Source organism: Salvelinus fontinalis, chromosome 8 (genome assembly GCF_029448725.1).
Source record: "Salvelinus fontinalis isolate EN_2023a chromosome 8, ASM2944872v1, whole genome shotgun sequence".
Lineage (NCBI taxonomy): Eukaryota > Metazoa > Chordata > Actinopteri > Salmoniformes > Salmonidae > Salvelinus > Salvelinus fontinalis.
In genome coordinates this window covers 13,961,493-13,987,606 of record NC_074672.1, presented here as the reverse complement: position 1 = coordinate 13,987,606, position 26,114 = coordinate 13,961,493, and the positions used below count along the sequence as shown (strand labels likewise).

Genomic DNA, 26,114 nt, shown 5'->3' with positions numbered 1-26,114 from the left:
TCACCTGTTCGTTCACACTCATAGGGCACAAATGCTATTACATCAATTAAGTGATAATTAAACAACAGTATTTTTAAATCAGTAACCATCATCTAATTTGTATTACTTGTGATACAGCATATTAGGCTATTTTGATGAGGTTGGTGGATATGTTAGTCAAAAGGTAATATCAGCAAAACTATAATCAACACAATACAATCAAAATATTCTCTGTTGATTAAGTTGCCTCTTAAATGTTGCCAATCCACAATATGGATACACAGAACACATCAACAGCAGTCACAACACTTTCGAAGAGACATCTTACAGTATATGCAGTTTGTCAGCTTTGTCATATATACTGAACAAAAATATAAACGAAACATGTAAAGTGTTGGTCCCATGTTTCATGAGGTGAAATAAAAGATCCCAGAAATGTTCCATACACATACACATAAAAAATGTGTTTATATCCCTGTTAGTGAGCATTTCTGCTTTGCCAACAGAATCTACCCACCTGTCAGATGTGGCATATCAAGAAGCTGAACAAACTGCATGATCATTACACAGGTGCACCTTGTGCTGGGGACAATAAAAGGCCACTCTAAAATGTGCAGTTTTGTCACATAAAACAATGCCACAGATGTCTCAAGTTTTCAGGGAGCATGCAATTGGCACCCTGACTGCAGGAATGTCCACCAGAGCTGTTTCCAGATACTTGAATGTTAATTTCTCTATCATAAACTGCCTCCAACACCATTTTAGAGAATTTATCAGTACCTCCAACCAGCCTCACAAGTACAGACCATGTGTAACCAGTCCCGGCCAGGACCTCCACATCCAGCTTCCTCACCTGCGGGATCATCTGAGACCAGCCACACGGACAGCTGATGAAACTGAGGATTATTTCTGTCTGTAATAAAGCCCTTTTGTAGGGAAAACCTAATTCTAATTGGCTAGCCTGGCTCCCCAGTGGACGGGCCTTGGTCCCAAGTGGGTGTAAGGCCCGCCCGTGGCTGAGCCCCTGCCCAGTCATGTGAAATCAATAGATTAGCATCTAATTTATTTATTTAAATTGAACTGTTGCATGTTGTGTTCATATTTTTGTTCAGTATATAATCCGTTATGTCCTCTTCGAATTCATGTTTGAAAATGTGCATTTTGGGAGAAGTTATGGCAGATGTGCTTTTAGTTAAGTATAAATAGGACACAATGGCCTTGTCCAGGCACTTATGCATTTCATGTGGGTAATATTTTTTATTTTGAGTTAGGGGCACTCTATGGAGTGGAATGTTGAATGTAAGTAGCACTCAGTACACTGGGTCGGCCCATAGAATGTAGAATGTCATCCTCCTTCGCATTCTGAAAATAAGCCTTTTCTATCAATATTTCACAAGTGCCGCAGGAGAAACCCTGGAGGTGAACTCCTTGCCAGCTAATGGATGAAGATGGAGATGGGACTCAGCCTTTCAAAACAAACATGCAGAATGGGGCCTTTGTGAACAAGGAGCCATGCAGCACACCAGAGGTTCCCCAATGCGCTGTGACCCTGATCTACCGCAGGAGAGATTTCTGGATTGGCCAACCGAGATCGTTGATGGTCTCAAAAACACCCTCTTCCAGGGTGAAGAGGGAGTGAGTTTTGCCAGAGTACAGAGACATGTTTTATTGATAGTTTTATATATAGTTTTCAGTGAAAAACGAGAATACTATCTGCTATGACAAGCTTCTAGTTTATGTCTTCTCTTTTGAAAGTCTTGAGAGAGACTATGGACAGAAGTCAATGTAGCATAGCTTTTTTGCCAAGTTCAAATTATTGTAGAACCTTTTATTTCTGTCTTCCATAACTGAACATTGACTGATAAAATGTGCATTATCAAGTCAAGATTCAAGGAGGTTGTCAAGCATGGTCCTATGGACAATCAATGGAGTAATGATGCCCTACCGTATAACTAAGTTTCCCACGACAAACGTGCATGTTCATGATTCTGTAAAATATCCATCCATATGTAACATTTACATTTGAATGATTTTTTGAGGCGGTAATACAGTATACTGGTGACATATTGCAGATATAGCTAAACTGATTTTCTTCTTCATGGGATACTTTATGGAAATAGCAAGCTCTTATAACTAATTAATGGTTTAGGAATTAGCATGAATAAATATTTAACTAAGAGACACTCCGCAATCATACAGCAATGGAGCATGCGGACACACATCCAATAAATTGTTATTTCATGGCAATTAGATGATACGATTTACCATGTTCAAGTAGCTTTATCTACCCTGCCATAGAGCACTATGAAATCCAGTATTGCTATACAAACAAAAAGTTAATCAAGATAATGTAATTTTATTTTTGATTGGTGTTGACTAAATGCACACATTATGATACAGATTATCACCTGCAGTTTATTAAATAATAATTATACAAAAAAAATTCCCCAATAAATGGTTTGACTGACAAGACTGACAGGCATATATCCACAGAAATTGCCATATACCATTAGCATAATCACTCATTATACTATGGATATATTTCCAGATGACATTGACACAATTAACAGCAATTCCTGCCATTTTGCCCCTTAGATCAGAAGCTCTATACATCTAAAGGCACCAATTAAACTTTGGCAGGGGTCACTCCACCCACACGTCTACTTCCACTACTCACACTATTCACCACTCCAGTTTGCCAACCCTTGGTTGATGCCAAGGAGCATGACTCTTCAATGCAAGATCAAATGCAAGGGCAGAGACATTGTGTAAGCTAGGGCCAGTCTACAAGACCTCATCTCTGACATGAAGAGAATACATGTGTAGCAATAGAACATTGGAATATCCTACACTAGCAATAGATTGTCAACATAATTCCTGTAGTTATAGAATTATAACTGTCAAAATACCAGACGTAATACTACAAGTACATTTTATGACTTTTATTCATTATTCCTAAACTTCAAATTAAGCCTACTGACCAAATGTTGTGACTTTAGTATGTTAAAGGCAGCATTCAGTTCAACTAGGCTTAAAAAATAAGAGGGCTGGCACGCCAGGAATGAGATTTAGCATGTCATAAACCCCTGTAAAGCCTCCAATCTGTGTCACTACAAATGTATATCTTCAGACAGGAGTATGCAGAGGTGAAAAAACCTAGGGTGTCCATCATAAATCAGCTACTTGAAGTGATAATAACACTAATCCGTTTGAACAAACTCCTGGCACAACAAGGCCTGAATATCCAGGAGTGGCAGCCGGTTTGGGAGTCAAGTGCAATTTTACTCAATGTTGAGAGCACAGCTAACTGAATGGGCAGTGGTAGTAGTAGTATAAGAAATCATGTTCTCATACTTACAGGAGTGATTTGTTGTCTGTTAAAGCTATACTGAATGGACAACAATACTAAACATTTTCAAATGTACCACTAAATCCTTACGTTTTTCCTTCAATCTACTCTCAACACAGGACAATCAGAGTGCAGAAATGTGTCAGTATGTTTCCCCAGTAACAGTATTCAATGTCCACTATTAGCCTGCTATTAACTTTTGTAATGGCAAAGATATCAACATTTATCCCATGGAAGGTCAACATTTCCCTTATTAAAGTGACAAGGCAATGTGAGTGAGCAGCCTGAGGGGGTTAGCTAATGGACAGCTTGCTTGTAATACCCTGCGATACTCTGAATATCCCAGGAAATACTATCTCACAGAAGATTGGGTAATTCATATCTGCAAGTGCCAGGTCTGCATGTCTGTGCCACTTTCCCCAACTGGTCTCCGGTTGTCTCAAGCTACAGTTTTCCCTGCTCGCAAATCAATATCTCTTTTTACTTCTCATTGATTGCCTGGCGGTGGACTGACCTAAGCAGGACTGTTATGACATTTCTAGATTTCCCCCTGTCCTTGGAACAATCAATTACACGCACATTGCAATCAAAACCTCTTTGCAAAATGAACCTGCTCCGTGACATTTTCATCTCCCGGATTTATGCCATGCTAGAAAAGAAAAACGAAAAGAAGAAAAAAAACACAGCAGGCCCGTCCGTCTACGGTGTCCCACATAAGAACGTAGCTTCTACACGTTAACAAAGCAGGTCAGGCAAGCGAAGCAATGCACAGACATCTCTCAGCCTGCTAGAGTCCAATCTTCACCCCAACCTCTGGAAGACTGTTGTCGATATACTCGTAAATGAGCCTTCTAATTTGCTGTCACCATAGATCTTTGCTATATTTTTTATTTATTTATTTATTTCACCTTTATTTAACCAGGTAGGCAAGTTGAGAACACGTTCTCATTTACAATTGCGACCTGGCCAAGATAAAGCAAAGCAGTTAGACACATACAACAACACAGAGTTACACATGGAGTAAAACAAACATACAGTCAATAATATAGTAGAAAAATAAGTTTATATACAATGTGAGCAAGTGAGGTGAGATAAGGGAGGTAAAGGCAAAAAAAAGCCATGGTGGCGAAGTAAATACAATATAGCAAGTAAAACACTGGAATGGTTGATTTGCAGTGGAAGAATGTGCAAAGTAGAGATAGAAATAATGGGGTGCAAAGGAGCAAAATAAATAAATAAATAAATACAGTAGGGAAAGAGGTAGTTGTTTAGGCTAAATTATAGATGGGCTATGTACAGGTGCAGTAATCTATGAGCTGCTCTGACAGCTGGTGCTTAAAGCTAGTGAGGGAGATAAGTGTTTCCAGTTTCAGAGATTTTTGTAGTTCGTTCCAGTCATTGGCAGCAGAGAACTGGAAGGAGAGGCGGCCAAAGGAAGAATTGGTTTTGGGGGTGACCAGAGAGATATACCTGCTGGAGCGCGTGCTACAGGTGGGTGCTGCTATGGTGACCAGAGAGATATACCTGCCTATATGATTAAAGTAAGTAAGGTATGTTGTAGGTTGCTTTTCAGAATCCTATAGAGCTGGAGGGCTCAGAAGTTTGGAGGGAGACACACTACTCAAAACGAGTCTGTGGTGGGCCAAACACACTGTACTTTAATCTTGATCAAAAATCTACTAAAACTATACTTTTGTTGTTGACGTCATACTGTCTGCAAGATGGCTACGCACTTACCAGGGTTTCCGTTAGGAAAATGTGGCGCCGGACATTTACCGCAGCACTTTAATTTACCGGACATTTGAGAAATGTACTAAACCCATATGTATTGGGTGCGTAACCTGATTATGGCGTCCACCCACGGTGCTCAGAATGACAGAAATCACATTTAGATTATGCTAATTCATATTAACAGAACATGCAAGTTGATGATGCAACTAGGTGAGGTCTTTCTTACCGAATTCTGATGCTCACTTTGAAGGTGTTAGAATGACTGTCCAGATTTACTTTTCCTCAGCCAACAAGACACGAAACGAACAGCAAAATCAGCCTATGTCAGTCTACTATCCCCCATAGTAGAAAAGTTTACCTATTCTATTGGTCAGCTTGTCAAGAAAGATATAGCCTGTTCCAAACAGACTCTCAGACAGTTGTGGGACGATAGATCCCAAATTCATACAACCAGTAGGCCTAGGCAACATAAAGAGTCTGATGCAACAAATCAGAACAATTAGCATAAAATGTTGATAAACTATTAGTTCTTCATATTACAAGCGAAGCAACGTGCGCAAAGCAGTAGGCTACACGTGAATATTCGTTCAATAATGTAATTACTGGGAAAACCCTGTTGTCAAAAGCGCATCGCACATGCAAGCGGTTTCATGTGACAGAGATTCAAATATCTGTTATATATTCAGAGAGAGGAGAGATCTAATATGCAACAACTAACTAGCATTGGTTGCTAATATGACTGGGATTGTGCCTTTGGCTACTGGACAATGAAAGAAAGTTTATATGAAATCATTTCCTCCATGGATATGATTTTGGCTAGACTACTTTGAAGCAAGGTAAGACATGCCTCATAATATGTAGTGAAACATTCAGGTTTCAAGCAATTAAATAGGTTTTCAAAATGCATACTGCATCCAGCTCATTGCAAAGTGGTGTGTAATGTACTAAAGAAGCTTGTCTTCTACTGCCTATGCATTTGATGTTTAAGATACTGTAGCAGCAGCTCTCGTGCTGTCCGGCTAACGGAAACCCTGACACTTACAAGGTTAGCCATCATTTTGTACAGTATTAACTTCCGCTGGATGCACAAGGCAATCATAAAACTATCTGAGCCCAACATGCCAGAGATGTTATATTTGACAGAGATGTCAGTTAGGTAAAGTCAGGTGTTACAGTACGCTGTTTATCAAGATCAATCTGAGAGCAGGATACATGGCTGACATTGCATGAGTTAATTCTTAACTGATCACATACCGTAACATTGTTGTGAAGCAGTGAACTCTGTAAATACTTTCCTTCATTGTTTCAAGTCAAGATAGAAGACAAATACTCCCTCAAGTGAAGGACACTATAAAATAAGGAAATAATAATTGAACTTACAGTAAGTTATTGTCTCTTATTAATTATTACTGGAAGGTAATACGAAATATATAAAAAACACTTATCTTTATTATTTAATTGTGAATTCAGTAGGCCTAAATAACTTTTATGACCTTTCTCACCACCTAGCCTAATGTGTTAAGCGTTTCCTCATGACCCCAGCTGGTTTATATAGTGAGATACAATACGTTAACCCCACAGTCATAGATATACCCAGAACAACACTGTTATGTTACCAACAACCATAAGATGCAGTCATACAGTGGTTTAAATGCTGTAAAAGGAGTTTAAAAACCTATCTACCTTTCCACAAAGTGGTTATGTTAAGATCTCTCTGAGGGTACTGCCGCAGTGCAAAACCATACGACTCAGAGATTAGTGTTAATTTTTGTATGCATGAAAGGGATGTTACTTAAAGCGCATTACCTACTTCACTAAACAGGGGCTATTCATGCAGATAAATGCCTTGCTTTCATACACCCGCACATTAAATATTTAATAGTCTAATATACTCAAATAGAGAACCTTACCATTTCAAACCAGACAACATGGACAATGTGAAGAAAGGCAGACTGTGAATTTTGCTTAAGGCAGCAGGATGTACTGGGAAGGACTCATACCCAGATTAATATGATAGGATCACAGATATGACACCATATCCTACCATCTGGCTGTTCATTTGGGCAAAAGTGATCACAATAATTATGGCAATTAATCAAAGAATGTTTTTTTTTTCACAAACCAACATTCTGTTCATTAATGACGGTAAAAACTACTTGAAAACGTGACTCTACAACCTTGATAGCAGCCTCTTTTATAATGTCTATAACACATCACAACCCTAACATGCTGACCGCACTGCTCGCGTCGCGTTCGGAGCGTTTCAAAATAAATGTACACATACATGTTATTCAATCATTGCGCCCACGCCGCTCGTGCGCGTCAACGAGCGTCTGCGTGGCCAGGTGCTAAAATAGAACGCGCTGCAAGTCCCGCCTCTCCCATCTCCTCATTGGTTTTTAGGAACATATACCCACGTGAGTGATTGAAAGATGAACTGAGGTCCACACTCCATTGCAGTTGGTGGTGGTAATGGACCTTAAAGTTTGTTGCCAACTGCAATATAAAGTCCAAAAAAGGAGGAAAGATTACTAGAAACAAACTCGGTTTACCCCTTTATCTGTGAATTAATTGTCGGAGTAGAGGCCCTTGTGCATTTCAGGTAAAATAACAACCCAATGTTTAGATCTCAGGAAAAATTGGCTAGCATCAGCAAGCTAGCTAGCTAGCTAAATTGCTATAAATGTTTAATGCTTTTTCGACCTGTCCCCAAATTAATATAATTGGTTCAGAGTTTGGTTTGATATTTCAACCTGCGTGTACTGATCGCGTCTGGTGTTGGCGGACAAAATCAACATGCATGCTATGGCACACGCGGACGCACGCGAGCGAGCGTTCTGGTCAGCATGTAAGACGGCTGTGTTACAATGCTGTAAGAGAAAAATAGTAGCGAGATTTTATTTGGAGATTTTATCTTTTAGATTTGGGATTTTCATGTTACAAAATACAAATGCTCGTATTTGCTAGTGTGTCCCTGTCTCTCCATCGATATTAATCACAATTCTTACTTAGTCACATCAAGCTGTGGCTGCCATCCTACAGTAGCTCCAGGAGTCCTGTCCCTCCCTCCATGATGTTACTGAGCGACGCTGCTCTTTTTGATGCCTGGCTGCTAGAAGCTTCTGCTCCAAGACGCATCACTCGGCCCGCTGCCTAATTGGAAGTGAGCAGCGGGAGAGCATTCCAATCTGCACTCCAGCACCTAAGTCATCATTTTGAGCGTGCCACGGTGCTACCGCCAGCCGCCATGCCGCCTGCCTGCCACCGCCACACAGGCAGTACTATTGCTTCATGTTGCATTTCACCAGAAGAGGGGGGCCACCCTTTCAGGGCTCTCAGGTTTTACAGCCCTTCCCAAAAAATATGGATGGAACCACGTGAATATTGCCTCAATGGCAGTGGCACTGCTCTCCAAGTTCAAGGATTTTAGTTTCTGGCAAATGCTAAATATCCTTTCTTAGAAATAAGAAAACTATATTTAATTATGAACAGAAAAAATTGTCAACATAAACTCAGCAACAACAAAAAAATGTCCCTTTTTCAGGACCCTGTCTTTCAAAGATAATTCGTAAAAATCCAAATAACTTCACAGATCTTCATTGTAAAGGGTTTAAACACTGTTTCCCATGCTTTTTCAATGAACCATAAACAATTAATGAACATGCACCTGTGGAACGGTTGTTAAGACACTAACAGCTTAGACGGTAGGCAATTAAGGTCACAGTTATGAAAAGTTAGGACATTAAAGAGGCCTTTCTACTGACTCTGAAAAACACCAAAAGAAAGATGCCCAGGGTCGCTGCTCATCTGCGTGAACGTGCCTTAAGCATGCTGCAAGGAAGCATGAGGACTGCAGATGTGGCCAGGGCAATACATTGCAATGTCCGTACTGTGAGACGCCTAAGTCAGCGCTACAAGGAGACAGGACGGACAGCTGATTGTCCTCGCAGTGGCAGACCACATGTAACAACACCTGCACAGGATCGGTACATACAAACATCACACCTGCGGGACAGGTACAGGATGGCAATAACAACTGCCCGAGTTACATCAGGAACGCACAATCCCTCCATCAGTGCTCAGACTGTCTCTGAGAGAGGCCGGACTGACGGCTTGTAGGCCTGTTGTAAGGCAGGTCCTCACCAGACATCACAGGCAACAGCGTGGGCACAAACCCACCGTCTCTGGACCAGAAAGGACTGGCAAAAAAGTGCTCTTCACTGACGAGTCGCGGTTTTGTCTCACCAGGGGTGATGGTCAGATTCGCGATTATCGTTGAAAAAATGAGCGTTACACCGAGGCCTGTACTCTGGAGCGGGATCGATTTGGAGGTGGAGGGTCCGTCATGGTCTGGGGCGCTGTGTCACAGCATCATCGGACTGAGCTTGTTGTCATTGCATGCAATCTCAACTCTGTGCGTTACAGGGAAGACATCCTCTTCCCTCATGTGGTACCCTTCCTGCAGGCTCATCCTGTCATGACCCTCCAGCATGACAATGCCACCAGCGATACTGCTCGTTCTGTGTGTGATTTCCTGCAAGACTGGAATGTCAGTGTTCTGCCATGGCCAGCGAAGAGTCCGAATCTCAATCACATTGAGCACGTCTGAGACCTGTTGGGTCGGAGGGTGAGGGCTAGGGCCATTCCCACCAGAAATGTCTGGGAACTTGCGGATGCCTTGGTGGAAGAGTGGGGTAACATCTCACAGCAAGGACTGGCAAATCTGGTGCAGTCCATGAGGAGGAGATGCACTGCAGTACTTAATGCAGCTGGTGGCCACACAAGATACTGACTGTTACTTTTGATTTCAACCCCCCCTTTGTTCAGGGACACATTATTCAATTTCTGTTAGTCACATGTCTGTGGAACTTGTTCAGTTTATGTTTCAGTTGCTGAATCTTGTTCATACAAATATTTACACATGTTAAGTTTGCTGAAAATAAACGCAGTTGACAGTGAGAGGACGTTTCTTTTTTTGCTGAGTTTAATTATTAAACTGCATTTAAATTGACTTAAAAAACAACTACATTTGTATTTGAGAAAGGGAGAGAGCTGCTGCCCAGTCCAGCCCAGTGCTGCAGCTTTCTACTTTCTCTGTCACTTGGTTTTTGAAGAGCTTGTGACATGGCTCTCCAGGAGCGACATGATGAGGTCTGATGGTTCCTTTCTGCAGAATAGCAGTTTACCCCTCATTCACCCTTATCAGAGAGAGAACCCATCATCTTAATGTACGCCACTCAACCCTCGCATATTGGAGCTGACCAGTCAAGCAAACAGGGAGGAACTAATAAAAGACCATCTTGCTTCGGTTCAAATTTCCCTGATTGAATGTCAGTCAGGAATGTTTGCGTGGCTTGGCAGGCAGGCAAGCAGGGTAGGGGAAAGTGGGCCATCGTTTAAAGGACCACTGCCTCGTACAGATTAGGCCTTTGTTCAAAGCTTTTATGAGCCACTGGCTGATAGGAGGAGGATGTGACAATCTATTCTACACTTGTCTGATTGGACTGGGAGTTTATGATGCCCAGCAGTTCTACCACATACAAACTCATTAAAAGGTCCACAATAATTTAACCAGGTCATTTGATTGCATATGTCTTTTTATATATGTGGATATATTTTCATTCTACACAGAGGAATTGGTTTGAATCCTTTTGGAATATGTTCCAAAATGAAATCAATTCAATTATATTTTGGCCATTTCTATATGATGTGTATAGTGATACAGTGTGTTTTCTAAATAACATATATCATATCAGAGAGTATTCAACATGTGATAATACAATACAAAATAAAAAGGCCGGTGTTGGTTCATCTCACTCCAGACATACAATGCATTCGGAAAGTATTCAGACCCCTTAACTTTTTCCACATTTTGTTACGTTACAGCCTTATTCTAAAATGTTTCAAATTCGGGGTTTTCCTCATCAATTTACACACAATACACCATATTAACAAAGCAAAGAATTTTTGAAATGTTTGCAATTTATTTATTTTTTTATTAAAAAATAATATCACATTTACATAAGTATTCAGACCCTTTACTCAGTACTTTGTTGAAGCACCTTTGGCAGCGATTACAGCCTCAAGTCGTCTTGGGTATGACGCTACAAGCTTGACACACCTGTATTTGGGGAGTTTCTTCCATTTTTCTTTGCAGATCCTCTCAAGCTCTGTCAGGTTGGAATGGGAGCTATTTTCAGGTCTCTCCAGAGATGTTTGATCAGGTTCAAGTCTGGGCTCTGGCTGGGCCACTCAAGGACATTCAGAGACTTGTCCCGAAGCCACTCCTGTGTTATCTTGGCTGTGTGCTTAAGGTTGTTGTCCTGCTGGAAGAAGAACCTTCACCCCAGTCTGAGGACCTGAGTGCTCTGGAGCAGGTTTTCATCAAGGATGTCTCTCTACTTTGCTCCGTTCATCTTTCCCTCGATCCTGACTAGTCTCCCAGTCCCTGCTGCTGAAAAACATCCCCACAGCATGATGCTGCCACCACCATGCTTCCCCGTAGGGATGGTGCCAGGTTTCATCCAGACGTGACACTTGGCATTCATGCCAAAGAGTTTAATCTTGGTTTCATCAGAGCAGAAAATCTTGTTTCTCATTGTCTGAGAGCCCTTTAGGTGCCTTTTGGCAAACTCCAAGCGGGCTGTAATGTGCCTTTTACTGAGGAGTGGCTTCAGTCTGGCCATTCAACAATAAAGTCCTGATTGGTGGAGTACTACAAAGATAGTTGTTCTTCTGGAAGGTTCTCCCATCTCTACAGAGGAACTCTGGAGCTCTGTCAGAGTGACCCTCGGGTTTTTGGTCACCTCCCTGACCAAGGCCCTTCTCCCCCGATTGCTCAGTTTGGCCGTGCGGCCAACTTTTTCCATTTAAGAATGATGGAGGCCATTGTCTTCTTGGGGACCTTCAGTGCTACAGATATGTTTTGGTACCCTTACCCAGATCTGTGCCTTGACACAATCCTGTCTCGGAGCTCTACGGACAATTCCTTCGACCTGATGGCTTGGTTTTTGCTCTGACATGCACTGTCAACTGTGGGACCTTTAAATAGACAGGTGTGTGCCTTTCCAAATCATGTTCACAGGTGGACTCCAATCAAGTTGTAGAAACATCTCAAGGTTGATCAATGGGAACAGGATGCACCTGAGCTCAATTTCAAGTCTCGTAGCAAAGGGTCTGAATACTTATGTAAATCAGGTATTTCTGTTATTATGTTTAAAACATTTGCAAAAAAATTGAAAAGCCTGTTTTCGCTTTGTCATTATGTGGTATTGTGTGTAGAATGATAATAATTTTTTATTTTATTTAGTCAATTTTTCGAATAAGGCTGTAACTTAACTAAATGTGGAAAAAGTGAGGGGATTTGAATACTTTCCGAATGGACTGTAGGACACTCGCTGTTACATTTCCTCTTCCCCCTGAGATAAGTCACAGTCACAGTTACAGCATCATGAACTTTACATGAGCCAAAAAACTGGCCATCAACAACAGCAGACCTCAGTCAAGGTCAAGCCTAGCCTGATGAATCTGATACTGCAGCTGCCTGGACAAGAGTGCATATTCTATTAAAACAATCTGCATTTCACTAACTCTCCCTCCCTTCTCTGACTCTCTATGGACCCTTCATTATATTCTGGATGGGATCCAGCCTAGGCATTCCCTTATACAAGCAGTTTTCAGCAAAGGGAGGCATTTTTCTTTTTTTAAATATTCTAAATTCATTAATAGTGGATTGTTTTTAATGAAGGGAAAAAGTGTCAATGAGGCTACACAGTAAATTTGCAACAGAAGCGTGGTACTGTCAGATGGTTTCTTGTGGGACCAAAGGCTGTTTCATGGCAAGCGTAAAGGGGAGAAGCAGACCCGCCAAACCTGCAGCAGCTCTGGGGGACGAGACGAGCTAAGAAAGGCAGAAACACTCTGCCTCCCTCCCATTCATTTTAAAGGCAAATTTGTTGTCAAATGTCCTCTTGCAAAATGATTAGGGCCTGCTGTTTTTCTGAAAAGCGTAAACTTTGGGATTTGCCTGGCGCTGCATTGTCACTTTGACAGCCCGTTCTGAGAACAATGGCTGCCCAAATAGTGAAATGTGTTGGCACCCAATCACTGAAAGTTTCCTCTCAATACAGGCTGGCTTCTTTCTGCTGTTTGTGGATATTCGGGAGCATTGATATCTAGATGTCGATTAGAATGAAAAAAGAAATACGCCAGTGAATTGAAGCTCCCTGAGGAGGCACATCAGCTATTGTTGAGAGATTGACAGTCACTCCATTGAGTCAATGTTTCAGTTCATAAAAACCTATTTCTATAGGAGCTGCTTAAAGAGTACATTGTTGGAGTGTACGCCTCGATTTGTAAATCAGTAACATTTAAAGTAAAGCAATATCATTTAGTGGTAGGGGCCTACCACTAAAACTGTTTTCACTACAAAAAAAACTGTACATACCATAACCTTGTAACCCTGGCTACATTATTTTAGGATGATATTATTTTAGGTTGTTTGATTTTCTAGAGTTCAGTAATATTTGTATGTAACCGAGTGAGAAAAATAATCGCTTATAGTGTAGATGTGAGCAGTGGAACTAACAGCCAAATACATATGGAAAATCTGAGTAGGCTACGTTTATTATTACATGCATATAGAGGTGTTCCAATAATATTTCCATTGCAAAGTTAGTAAACCTACAACAACACAAATGTTGTCTTTGCGCTATATCCTCATTTACTCTGAGCTTCTCAGCAGTGACATTTCTGTGGTGTTCAACCGTAATGGAGGAGGAGGAGGAGGAGGAGGAGGAGGAGGAGGAGGAGCTGCCTGCCTGCCTGCCTGACGAGTGCAGGGCCTTTTTTATTCATTGGTTAATTTATTGAAAAGAAGGTAGGCGGATGGACGAGGCAGTGGAACGGAACCGATACCCCGTGTGGCTGTAGCTTTTGAACTGAGGAAGAGGGAGGGAGGGAGGAAGGAAAAGGAGGGATGGAAGGAGGAGAAAAAATAAGGTTGAGAGGAAGGCGGAGACCAGAGCAACAGAGGAACGTTAATGGAAATGAGTGACAGGCTTTCAGGATGATTTACAACGGGTGGCGCGCCGGCAGAGCCGGAACTTGATGGATGATCCTGAAAGACGGAGACGAACCATAAATCATGTCTTTGAATCATTGACAGAGATAAAGGAGAAGGAGGAGAAGCGATGGCATTGACGTTCATTCTTCCAATAATGTACATTGACGAGTTACACTACGGAGCCTTAATTAAAAAGTGAACACGGCGGGTCCTCTCTCTCCCCCTCTCCTTCCCCTCCCTCGTTCTACTCCTCTATCCTCCCTTCTTCCCTCTCTCTCTCTCTCTCTCTCTCTGTGGCGATATCAATGGTAATTAAAGATGTAGTAGCATCCCTGTCCCCTCTCCCTGCTCCTGTCCCGTATAGCCGCTTCCTCCAGCTTCCCAAAGCACAGCGGACAGATTAGATAAGTGCACTGCTTAAAGATAATGTCACTCCTCAACAATATCAAGGAGGTCCTACTCCATTTGTTTTCACGTGTGCAAACAGACCCGGCAACACACACTGAGAAAAACATACAGCGGGCCTACACACCTACACAGTGATAATAGCGTGGAGGTACACACTAACATTTTATTTGTCACATGCGCCGAATACAACAAGGTGTAGACCTTATAGTGAAATGCCTACTTACAAGCCCTTAAAAAACGGCACTGTTGGTTAAGTAAGAAAACAGTTGCAATTTAAAAAAAAAAAAATAACACAATAGAATAACAATAACGAGGTCATCTACAGGGGGTACCAAGTCAATGTCGGGGGTACAGGTTAGTCGAGGTGATTGAGGTAATATGTACATGTAGGTAGGGGTAAAGTGACTATGCATAGACAATAAACAGCGAGTCACAGCAGCGTTATAAAGGGTGTGAATGCAAATAGTCTGGATAGCCACTCGATTAACTGTTCAGCAGTCTTATGGCTTGGGGGTAGAAGATATTAAGGAGCCTTTTAGACCTAGACATGGCACTCCGGTACCGCTTGCCGTGCGGTAGCAGAGAGAACAGTCTCTGACTTGGGTGGCTGAATTTTTAGGGCCTTCCTCTGACACCGCCTGGTATAGAGGTCCCGGATGGCATGACGTATTTGGGGAAAAAAGCTGATTTAATAGAGTAATAAACGTCAGTTCAGTCTTTGACCACAGGGATTGGCTCAATGGAAGAAAACAAAGCTAGAAGAACCCTGGAGTAGCAGTGAGGCTGAATGAGTGCCATTCCACATCAGCTGAGCTCTGTTAAAGTGTACACAATGGAGCACCGAGGTGAAAGTAATCCTAAACATCTGTCGTATGTGTCCTACAAGCACACACTGTTTGTTCAAGTTTTACGAAAGGTATTAGCAGGCCGAGGAAAGAGAGGGACATATCAATTCATGCACTAGTTTCAGGGATTCAGAATGCAGACGACATCTGCTGTGCGTTGTGTCACTGCTCAGGGAAACAAAATGGAGATGACTGCTCTAGTAATGCTAACACTTTGATTTTTGGAAGATTAACAGCAAAGGGATTCTCTACATCTCTGTTTGTTTATGGATGCTTTAACACACTGTGACATCAAGTAGTGCCCCGGGGCATTACCGTGTGGGTTGTTGCGTGTCCGCGGCCTACATGATGATTATGTAGCAGGCCTGGTGGACTGTCCTAAGTGTCTTATATTCGATGGGGGCAGTTGGGATGTATACTGGGTGTGGGGATATTCACCGTTGTTGCCTAAGGACAGACAACGCACTCTCACTCCAGCTGGGAAAATCTATTTTGGCAGGCTAAAATGGAAATGAAGACACAATGGCCATCTAGAGTTGAAAAGCTGTGACAGTAGAAGTCATATTGGTGACTACTGTGAATATAGTATACACAAGCTCACATGCACATTGACACACACAGCTTTTCAAACACAGTAGTAATCATTTTCAGGTGGGATTTGACATTGTATATCAATCATGTTTGATCCAACAACGGAATCAAGCGAGTTTGATGGACAACAGAAGTAATTGCTTGTCATTCATCTGTTTCAGTTTTCCTTTCTCTGTTTTCTTATTGTAGTCCCAGCTCATATTCTTTTTTTTCAAATTCAAGCCACTGAGGGAGATCTCAGAAGTCAAACAAATAGCATATCTCCTACAAATAAAATAATAATGTAGTGAATGTCATAACACTGGTGGTATGCGTACTCGGGAAAGAGAAAACAAGCACATCAAACAAGTGCTGTCCAGTTGAATGAATGAAAGAGCTTAACGAACCTCTGTGAGTGTTGGAGCAGTCATTACTTGACTCTGTGACTCTGGGCACTGTGATCTTAAATGGTCTTAAAAGATGATCCATACAGTAATGAAGCCAGTTCTCCTGTTGGCTCCCAGCCCAAAGTGGAACATAATCAAAGTGAAGTCACAGGGGATAATACTGTAGCCCTGACTACTAAACCACAATGTTTCTTCCTTGTCATATTTATCTTACAATTTACAAAAATGTCTGTTTCGATAAAGCATCCTGAATGCTTGTATTCAATGTATCCTGAATAATATTGTTTGCATTCAAAGAGGCAAAATCATATTCAACGAGCCCTACCCACCAGCAGGCTGAACTGAAGTCTACTGCGTCTGTGCAAATGCAGCATGTAATGGCTAAGGCCCACCCTGTCCCTCTTCCTGACTCCTCTGCTCAGCTCAGACCACCCTGCTCGCTGCGTGGCTGTGGCTGGAGCTGCACGTGACAGGATGATGCTGCTCAGTCCTTGGACCCATCGCATTGTTTTTCCTGGACCGTGGTTAAAAGCAAATAGCAGCTTAAGGGCCCCGGCACTCACAGTAAAAACCAAATACCCGTGGAGTCATTCATCAAAGCGTCAGACAACCTCCCCCACCTATAGTACCTCCCACCCCCCAAGACATGGCTATCTCACCCAACTCTGGGTTTTAACTAGGACTCCAAATAATTCCAGAAATGACAAATGATACTTATAGCTCTTGCCTGTGCTGAATCAATAAGCATGCAGAACAACTATCCATCTTGAGAGGTATTGACAGCAGCGGCTTGACCAACATTGGTGGAGAAGCTCTTGGTGGCTTTATGCAAGAGTAGGATGCGGCGGGAGAGAGACAGAACACACAGTAGATGAATAATATTATATAGTTCAAAATCCAGCCTTTATGAACCCATTTAAAAAATGGCAGCCGCCTCGAGATAGAAGGATGTAAAACAGTAAAACCTCACAATGCAACGTGAAGGAGAACAGGCCATGTCCTCTATCCTCCCACTAAACAAGGACGACTATCCATCCATTTGTGGAAATAATGTGACCCGCTGAACTGGGACAGGGGTTATTTTGACAGGAGCACCTGCACGTGTTTACATGGCAGTTTGTAACTGGGCTGTGAGCTGATGGGCACTGATAGGGCCCCTCTTCTCTCCTCTCTGGGGGTGTCAGGCCTGTATCAGAGCAGCAGCTGACAGATAGCACTTCAGCCCAGCTTTAGCTGCAGCTCCCCTTGAGGGCCTGTGATTGATGACTAGCACTGCCACCTAGATCCATTTTCTGCTCCAATCTGACTCTTCTACCCCAGGTAGCCTAGCTGGTGGATACCCTACACAATCTGTTATTTTTAATTCCCTTTTCTCTTCTTCCGAAATTCAAGGGTTGTTTTAGTGAGAGTTTACAAACACAGTCACTGGAAAACATCTAGGTTAAACAAATGATTTAAACTCAAAGCTTGCTAGTGAATCTTGATCTTAAACATCATTTAGAATGCCGGATGTTCAGAACAATAATACCATTAGTACTGAAAATGTTTGGACCCCAGACCCCTGCAGGTCTAAAGGCATTTAAGAACACTTAGCTTAGCCATCTGGTAGACAATTACACAGGAACAAACACTCCGCCTCAGCAAATAAGGCTTGGGTCATCAATCACAGAGGATAGCCAGAAGTTCAGCTGCTATTCCTCTAATGATTTAATAACCCCATGAACTGAAGTCCTCTTTTCTACTCTCTACAACAAGGTTTCACTCAACTGACGAGCGACACAAAAATAAACCATCGCGTCCAATTGGTGGGGGTTCGATTCTGAAAGAAAGCTGTATTTTAGAGTTTAATTTTCAAATTGTGATATCAGCTATCCGTAACAAATGTGAATAGCTATAATTTAAAAACAAAACAATTTGTTTTAAGACACAGCAACTATAATGAGTATGCCAGTGAAATGCAGCATTATCATTATCTTAATGTGCAACAGGCAACAAAGATAAAAATGGAACTTAAATTGTAGCACAGGGTTATAAGTCAAGGAATTTCAAGCATTCATTGTTTTCCCGTTTCAAGCAGTTTACTTAATTAACATTTGGCCCATGCTTTTTAATTGCAATCATGGTTCCCTAAGGGATTCATAAGGGGGCTGTGCAGTAATTGCGAACGTTTATATGAGTTGGTGACACATTCTCAACTCTCCATGGTGAATTTTCAGAGTAGAAAACAGATAGACCAGCAGGTTGATTAGTCATGCCTGCCTACGGAACATCAATACACTAGATGACAGAAAGAAGATGCTCTGTGTTTCCATTCCTTCCACTGTAGTAGTGCTATGTTAATTTATTTTATTTATTTAACCGTTATTTTACCAGGTAAGTTGACTGAGAACACGTTCTCATTTGCAGCAACGACCTGGGGAATAGTTACAGGGGAGAGGAGGGGGATGAATGAGCCAATTGGTTAATACTGTTAGGATACTTACAGTTCATATACAGTATGTCACTGTAGCACTATAAGGAAGTTGGATGATGGTTTGATGCTGTGAAGGCTGTGGCTAAAGGCTGAACAAACCCTGTAAACCACCTATACATGTTTTATGCAAGGAGGGTGTTTCTGAGCTAATAAGAATTCATTGGGTTGTTTCTGGGTTGTGGCCCAGGCCTGCATGGAGACAGTAGAATAAGTAGGCCAGCACCACACTACAGTCTCTAGTCTAGCTCTCCTCTCCTCTGGTACACGTGTCACCTGCTTGCCTGCCTGCCCATGTGGCCCAGTTGAGACGTGACTTGAGCAGGTCTGGCAAGAACCAAATGTTTTCATTTACCTCAGGGGCAGCTACACTCTCCTTCAGCAGGAAGTGGCAGCCTTACATGTCAAGATACCGGCCCCAGACTCTACTGCTACCTGAAAAGGTTGTGCACTCTGAGTTGGGTTTAGAAGACTCCCCGACACACCTCTGCACTCAGTGAGAGTGAAGGTTGTGAAGGGAGCGACGATGTCTGTCTACAGTGGCTAGGAACCTGGTCTGATGTTTGTGTGTCTGATAAACAGTATGAAGTAAACCCAGGAAGTTAATGGCACAATTGGACATTAAATACAGGTATATTATGCCTTTTCATAAAACCTAGATTCTAATACTGTATGTAACAACATAGTGAAAACTGAACATATGTTCAATCAATTGCACATTCAAAGTATGATCAGGTTTGCTTATGAGTTCACCAGATTTGATGGATCTCTATTCAGCTGGGCAGCAGGGGATGGAGGTACTTTATAAACTAAGCTCAACACATTTATTTCTAGCTGAGGACTTGGTGACAGCACATTTAACATTGTGATCTCCATATGAGACAGTTAACACTGCTCACAGTTGAAAGGCTCTGAGCGTGCAATTTCCTATAGGCCTACAGTATGTTCTCGTCACTTTTCATTGGACGGCGACAGAGTATCACTTCCTGATAAAACCTTTAGTTGGACCAATAAACTTAGATTTGATTTTGGGGGAAATAAGATGAACAAAGATTGCATTCCACATTCCAGTAAACCCACAAAAACCAATAAAGTGGTGGTTAAGGGTGTTTTCTTGATGGGGTAGACACAAGAGGAGGGTTGGGGGTTGGGAGGCTGGGTCTGTCTATAGAAACCAGATTCATGATGTACTTAGTTTCGTGTGTGTGTTCACAGGTTTCAGGGATTTACAGTCAATTAGAGCAGCAGGGGTAAAAAGGGGAAGGAAAGGAGGTATTTCTCTGAGAATAAGTTAAGGCTTGACACATTTATTTCTGCTACTGCAGCTGAAGACTTGGTGACAGCGCATCAGAAAAGATTTTGTGTGATCCCCATATTCAAAACGTGAGAAACGGTAAATGCTGGAGACAGCTGGAAAAATATTCCAAAAGAGATCAAAATGCCTGCAGCTCCTCATTTTACAGTTGGTAGTGTGTTTTGATTGTTTTGAGTATGTAATGATTATTCAATGTTTGATTGATTATTCAAACAAAACCTACCACAGAAACCACTGGATATCAAAACAGTTGACAGATATCAGTTAAAATAAAAAAAACATTTCATAATAATACCGGTAGCTCTATTTGATAACTAATCAGAATTCAACACACCTGAACGTTTTCACACCCGACAAGGTACTGCTATTAGCCCCTTCAAATGTTCTGTAATTATAAGCAGATGTTAGAAAATGATTAGTATACCAAGATCATGCTAAATTGCCAACCCAACAAGTACTGCAATGTTCAGTTATGGATCTACCAGCAGGTTGAAAAATCCTACTGCTAACGATATGTCACAAGCCTTCTGTCTCCATTGAGATATGAAAACTCTTAAATCTTCTTTCTTGAGACATTGAGTGATTGAGCCAACCAGTGCAACAGGGCACAAAGTAACATCTAGGAGAGGTACTACTCATATCCCCCTTTGAAAAACTCCAGCGTTTAATGATCCCCCACTAAGGAGAATCCACACACCTCCGAAAGAATTCAAAATCTCTTTTCCCACAGCCTCTTTCAGCCTTTATGATAAATGACACCCGTCATTCCGCCGTTGCCAAACAGCACAGAGGGGAATTGAACTGATATATGATTCACAAGAACAGGAAATAAACTCTCCCTTTCTCTATTGCTGCGTCTCTTGCCAAGTAGGACGGACCTGGACAGTGTCAATGCTCAGTCTGAAAGCTCAGCTGAAGGACTGAGGCACTGACTAAACCTAAAAAGGAATAGACAACAGTATCAAAACCTGAACTCTACCCTTTCTCAACAACTTGAGCTGTTACTAATTGATGATGAAAGATGGGTCATTGTTTAAAAAAAGAAAAACCTTACAAAAGAATGTATGAGAACAAGCTGAGGAAAAGACAGGGGGAAAAAATCAAGCTGGCTTGAGCAACCTAAAGTACGTCATTATAAAATAAATGTAAAAAACCTTTGAGAAAGAGCAACCTCTCCTCCTGCCCTCAATTACTATAAAGCAAGTCAGGCTAATTACCGCTCCTTGATTATCTCAGATTCCTGTGTGAGTGAGTGATAGAGAGAAGGGGAGAGAGAGATACGAGAAAAAGCAGGAGAGAGAGAGAGAGAGAGAGAGAGAGAGAGAGAGAGAGAGAGAGAGAGAGAGAGAGAGAGAGAGAGAGAGAGAGAGAGAGAGAGAGAGAGAGAGAGAGAGAGAGAGAGAGAGAGAGAGAGAGAGAGAGAGAGAGAGAGAGAGAGAGAGAGAGAGCACGAGGGATAGTCCTGTTTGAAATTGAAAGTTAGCAGGGCACACAACAAACTGTATTGATATGTTATAGTATGTGTGAGGCTAGGTGAAGAAACATTTATCACATGATCTACTAAACGTGTTTATTATGTTTCTCCACTACATCCATGGTAACAATATGATTAAACACACAATTTTCAATTTTCATAAATGTATGTAAGTTTCTCCCCATAGATGTAGTCCTAATATGAGACAAAACCCCATTTGCTCTGTGTTCACAGTGTAGCTGGCTGGTCTCAAAAGAAGAAAGGGTCTCTGCTGCTTCTATGCTGTGTGTGGCTATATGACTGCTCCTGCTCGGCCTGCTTTAGGAGTAGAGCCCCCTCAGGCCAGCCAGCCAGCCCAGTGCTCTGCTCAGCTCAGCGGTAGGCCTCCCACTCGGGCACTGAGCGTAGGGATGTGCCCAGGGCCAGGAGCAGGAGCACTCAATCATCCAGACAGCGACATCCTTTCGCCATCACCATCAGAGGGGCCCCTATGGGGGGACGGGGATATTTATGAGCAGCACGTTCAGACACACGCCCATGCGGCTGCGATTCCGCTGATATACTACCGGCTGGACTGTGGGATGGAGACATATAGTTCATCTACTCCTCATCCCAGAGTCAGAACTCTGGAAGTGCTCCTCAGAGCTTTGTACTGCAGGTTGGGTCAGCCACATGTAAATCTGTTCAGGATATGTTGTTAGGATGTCTGACTTGAATTGATGTAATAGTTAACGGGGTCGTTGTTAACAACACCTTTAAAAGTGAGAATACGTTGACCAACAAAATGCTTAACTATCTGTGATGGTAAATAAGGGCAAAAATGTTTCCATTGCTGTGATGCATCTGTATTATCACTAAGTGCCATTTTGTGTTTTGAATGCATCAATCTAAACGTAGATGAAAAAATTTGATTTACCTCAGAGTGTTGTGTCGGTATCTTTCTTTACTTATATTTCAGCGAGTAGAGTGAGACCAACGGAAACCATGTATAGCCTACTGACGTATAAGGAAATGAATTGGAAACGGCTTAAAACTGTTACTGTAAAGAAAATGCTCCTTTGCACCACAAGGGGTTTCTTTCCTCCGGGTGGGTGGGTGTGTCGAGGGATTAAAAAAGCCATAAAAAGATCTCTGTAATGGCATTAGTAGTGTTTCACTGCCATTAAAAATGTTGAGAAAAACATTTGCTTTGCATTTTTCAGTCCCTCTGTACTAATTTGTCTTCCAAATGATATCTTTGTGAGCACTGATTTAAATGCTCTCACCTTTTTTTAACAAAACAAAATGTAAAGTATAAAAAGTAATTTATATAAACATACTCTATGATATTAATCGTACAATGGAAAAGTATTTCACTCCCACACCTGAGCCAACTATATGTGTCTACTACCATTACATGAAATCAGAAACCAATAAAATAACTAACTTGTGATTAGTTTATCGTAATTGTGTAGACACTGTCAATCTGTAGCGTCAGCATGTACAGTGCCTTCAGAAAGTATTCATACCCCTTGACATTTTGTTGTTGTTACAGTATGAATTCAAAATTGATTAAATGGAATTTATCACCCGCCTACACATAATACCCCATAATGACAAAGTGAAAACATGCTTTTAGACATTTTTGCTTATTTGTTGAAAAGGAAATATACCTGGGTCAATACTTTTGCAGCGATTACAGCTGTGAGTCTTCTTGGTAAGTCTTTAAGAGCTTTCCACACCTGGATTGACATCATTTGCCCATTATTCTGTAAAAAATATTTTCAAACTTTTCAAATTGGTTGTTGATTTAAGTCAAAACTGTAACTCGGCCACTCAGGAAAATTCACTGTCTTCTTGGTAAGCAACTCCAGTGTAGATTTGGCCTTGTTTGTTAGGTTATTGTCCTGTTGAAAAAGTGGATTCACCTCCCAGTGTCTGGTGGAAAGAAGCCTGAACCAGATTTTCCTCTAGGATTTACCTGTGCTTAACTCAATTCCATTTATTTGTTATCCCAAAAACCTCCCCAGTCCTTAAGCATTACAAGCATACCCATAACATGATGCAGCCACCCCTATGCTTGAAAATATGGAGAGCAGTACTCAGTAATGTGTTGTATTGGATTTGCCCCAGACATACCATTTGTATTCAGAACAAAAAGTTGAATTGCTTTGCCACATTTTTTGCATTATTACTTTAGTGCCTTGTTGCAAACAGGAAGCATGTTTTTGAATATTTTCCTTCTTTTCACTCTGTCAATTAGGTTAGTATTGTGGAGTAACTACAATGTTGTTGATCCATCCTCAGTTTTCTCCTTTCACAACCATTAAACTCTAACTGTTTTAAAGTCACCATTGGCCTGATGGTGAAATCCCTGAGTGGTTTCCTTCCTCCCCGGAAACTGAGTTGGGAAGGACGCCTGTACCTTTGTAGTGACTGGGTGTATTGATACACCCTCCAAAGGTAATTCATATCTTCACAATGAACAAAGGGATATTCAATGTATTATTTATTTTTAACCATCTACAAATAAGTGTCCTTCTTTGCAAGGCATTGGAAAGTCTTCCTGGTCTGGTTGAATCTGTTTGAAATTCACTGCTTGACTGAGGGACCTAATTGTATGTGTGGGGTACAGAGATGAGGTAGTCATTCAAAAATCATGTTAAACACTATTAGTGCACACAGAGTGAATCCATGCAACTTATTGTGTGACTAGTTAAGCAAATTTGTACTGCTGAACATACTTAGGATTGCCATAACAAAGGTTGAATACTTATTGACTTAAGACACTTCAGCTTTTAATTTACAAATCATTTGTAAAAAAAAAAATACAAATAAAACATAATTCCATTTGACATTATGGGGTTTTGTGTGTGAGCTAGAGACAAAAACAATCTTAATTTAATCCATTTTAAATGCAGGATGTAACACCAACAAAATGTGGAAAAAGTCAAGGGGTGTGAATACTTTCTGAAGACAAAACATCCACAAACAACACAATGTTTATGTTATTTTTATTTTCTCGCCTCTCCTCCTACTAAAAGAAAGAATGTATAAAGCTTAGCATTCACATTCACACCCAGGTCACATAAAAGGAGCCAGTGTTGAGTAAACACCTTGATTGCTTTATGGCTGGCCCTCTAACCGTCAGCTATAGCAGCCCTGTCTGTCTGTCTGTCTTGTCTGTATCCATCCTCTGTTTGGTTCTGGGAAATCCAGGCCCCGCAGTAATCTTTTCCCTGCTAGCCCTTTAATAAACCACAGGCCGCTTCATTAGCCTGCGCTCACACAGTGATTGATTGCTGCCAGTCACAGAAACCCCATCCTACCTCTTCTCTCCCTCAACCCACAAAATGAGCCACTTTTTCAGCTACCACCCATCATACTATTAAAGGAGAGTATTCACTTGGAGCCAGAGAGGGGAGTGGCCTCAGCTCTCTAACATGGGCAATGTAACAGTGTTCCTTTTGTTCAAACGCTTGGGTCAACATCGATTTATGGGATGCGGTATACAGCCTCTAATTCTATTATTTAGGAGTTCACATTCTGTTTTGGTACGAGTAAAGACACCAAAATGATCCAATGAGCGGGTTCAACAATGAGCTGTTCATTCTAATAAGAAAGACAGTTGAATGCACCTTGATTGTTAAAGAACCAGTTGGCTTTAGTAGGGAACGTTTTTGTAGATGACATTTAAAGAAAAAGTCATATATCATAATCTCAGTTGTAATTCCAATTTATTTTGGGCACCACATTATAGTCCTGGGCACACATTCCTATTTTGTGTGGGAAAGTCTACTACATTGTAGTAAATTAATTAATTTCAGAAATAAAACATTTTTATGGTGATGTTGGTGCTTATAAAATGGAAATATCGAACATAATACAAATGGATAACACAATTTAGGTTCATATTATAAGGTGTAAACAAGTCGGTGCTGGAGAAAACACCACCATTACTACTAAGGGCCACAACTACAGTAATTTAACAGAAGACCAGGAAACTGTATGATGCCTTTAGCTACAACAGTGATAGAATATACAGTATAAATGGTTAATAAGGCTTTATGTTTGGGTGGCTTTTCATCCTCCTATCCTGTACTGTACTGAAGTACCGTTTGAAATATTCCCTTATCTAAAATGTATGGGCTATGCGATCCTTCACAATACTCAATAGAGGAAGAGAGATACAGAGGGGAAACGTGCTAGATGGTGTTCAGCTGCAGTAATATCACTATCTCACTCTCCTCACCAAGAATTGCTATAAAGCTATTTTGAAAATTGCACCCATATATTTCTGGGAGACAGTTAGCTCCTCTTGGTGACAGTGCATCTTTTACATTGAATTATGCCATTCAGAGGAGTTATAAGAGCAGGTCAATTACTCACAGCACAGGCCGGACTCAGAGCCAGCCAAGCCCAGTGCCTGACGCCATAGCCAGCCTACTGCCCACAACCTACTGCCTTCTGCCCCTGCAGAGAGGACTCAATATAGACATTCACAGTCACACCCCTACGGTGCT

The 26,114-nt window shown here is 41.5% G+C and overlaps 1 protein-coding gene across 1 annotated transcript in view; it reads right to left on the bottom strand.

Annotated features, from left to right (window-relative positions):
* LOC129860640 (teashirt homolog 2-like) overlaps positions 1-26,114 on the bottom strand; it is a 45,518-nt gene that overhangs the window by 4,709 nt on the left and 14,695 nt on the right. The window lies entirely within an intron of this gene.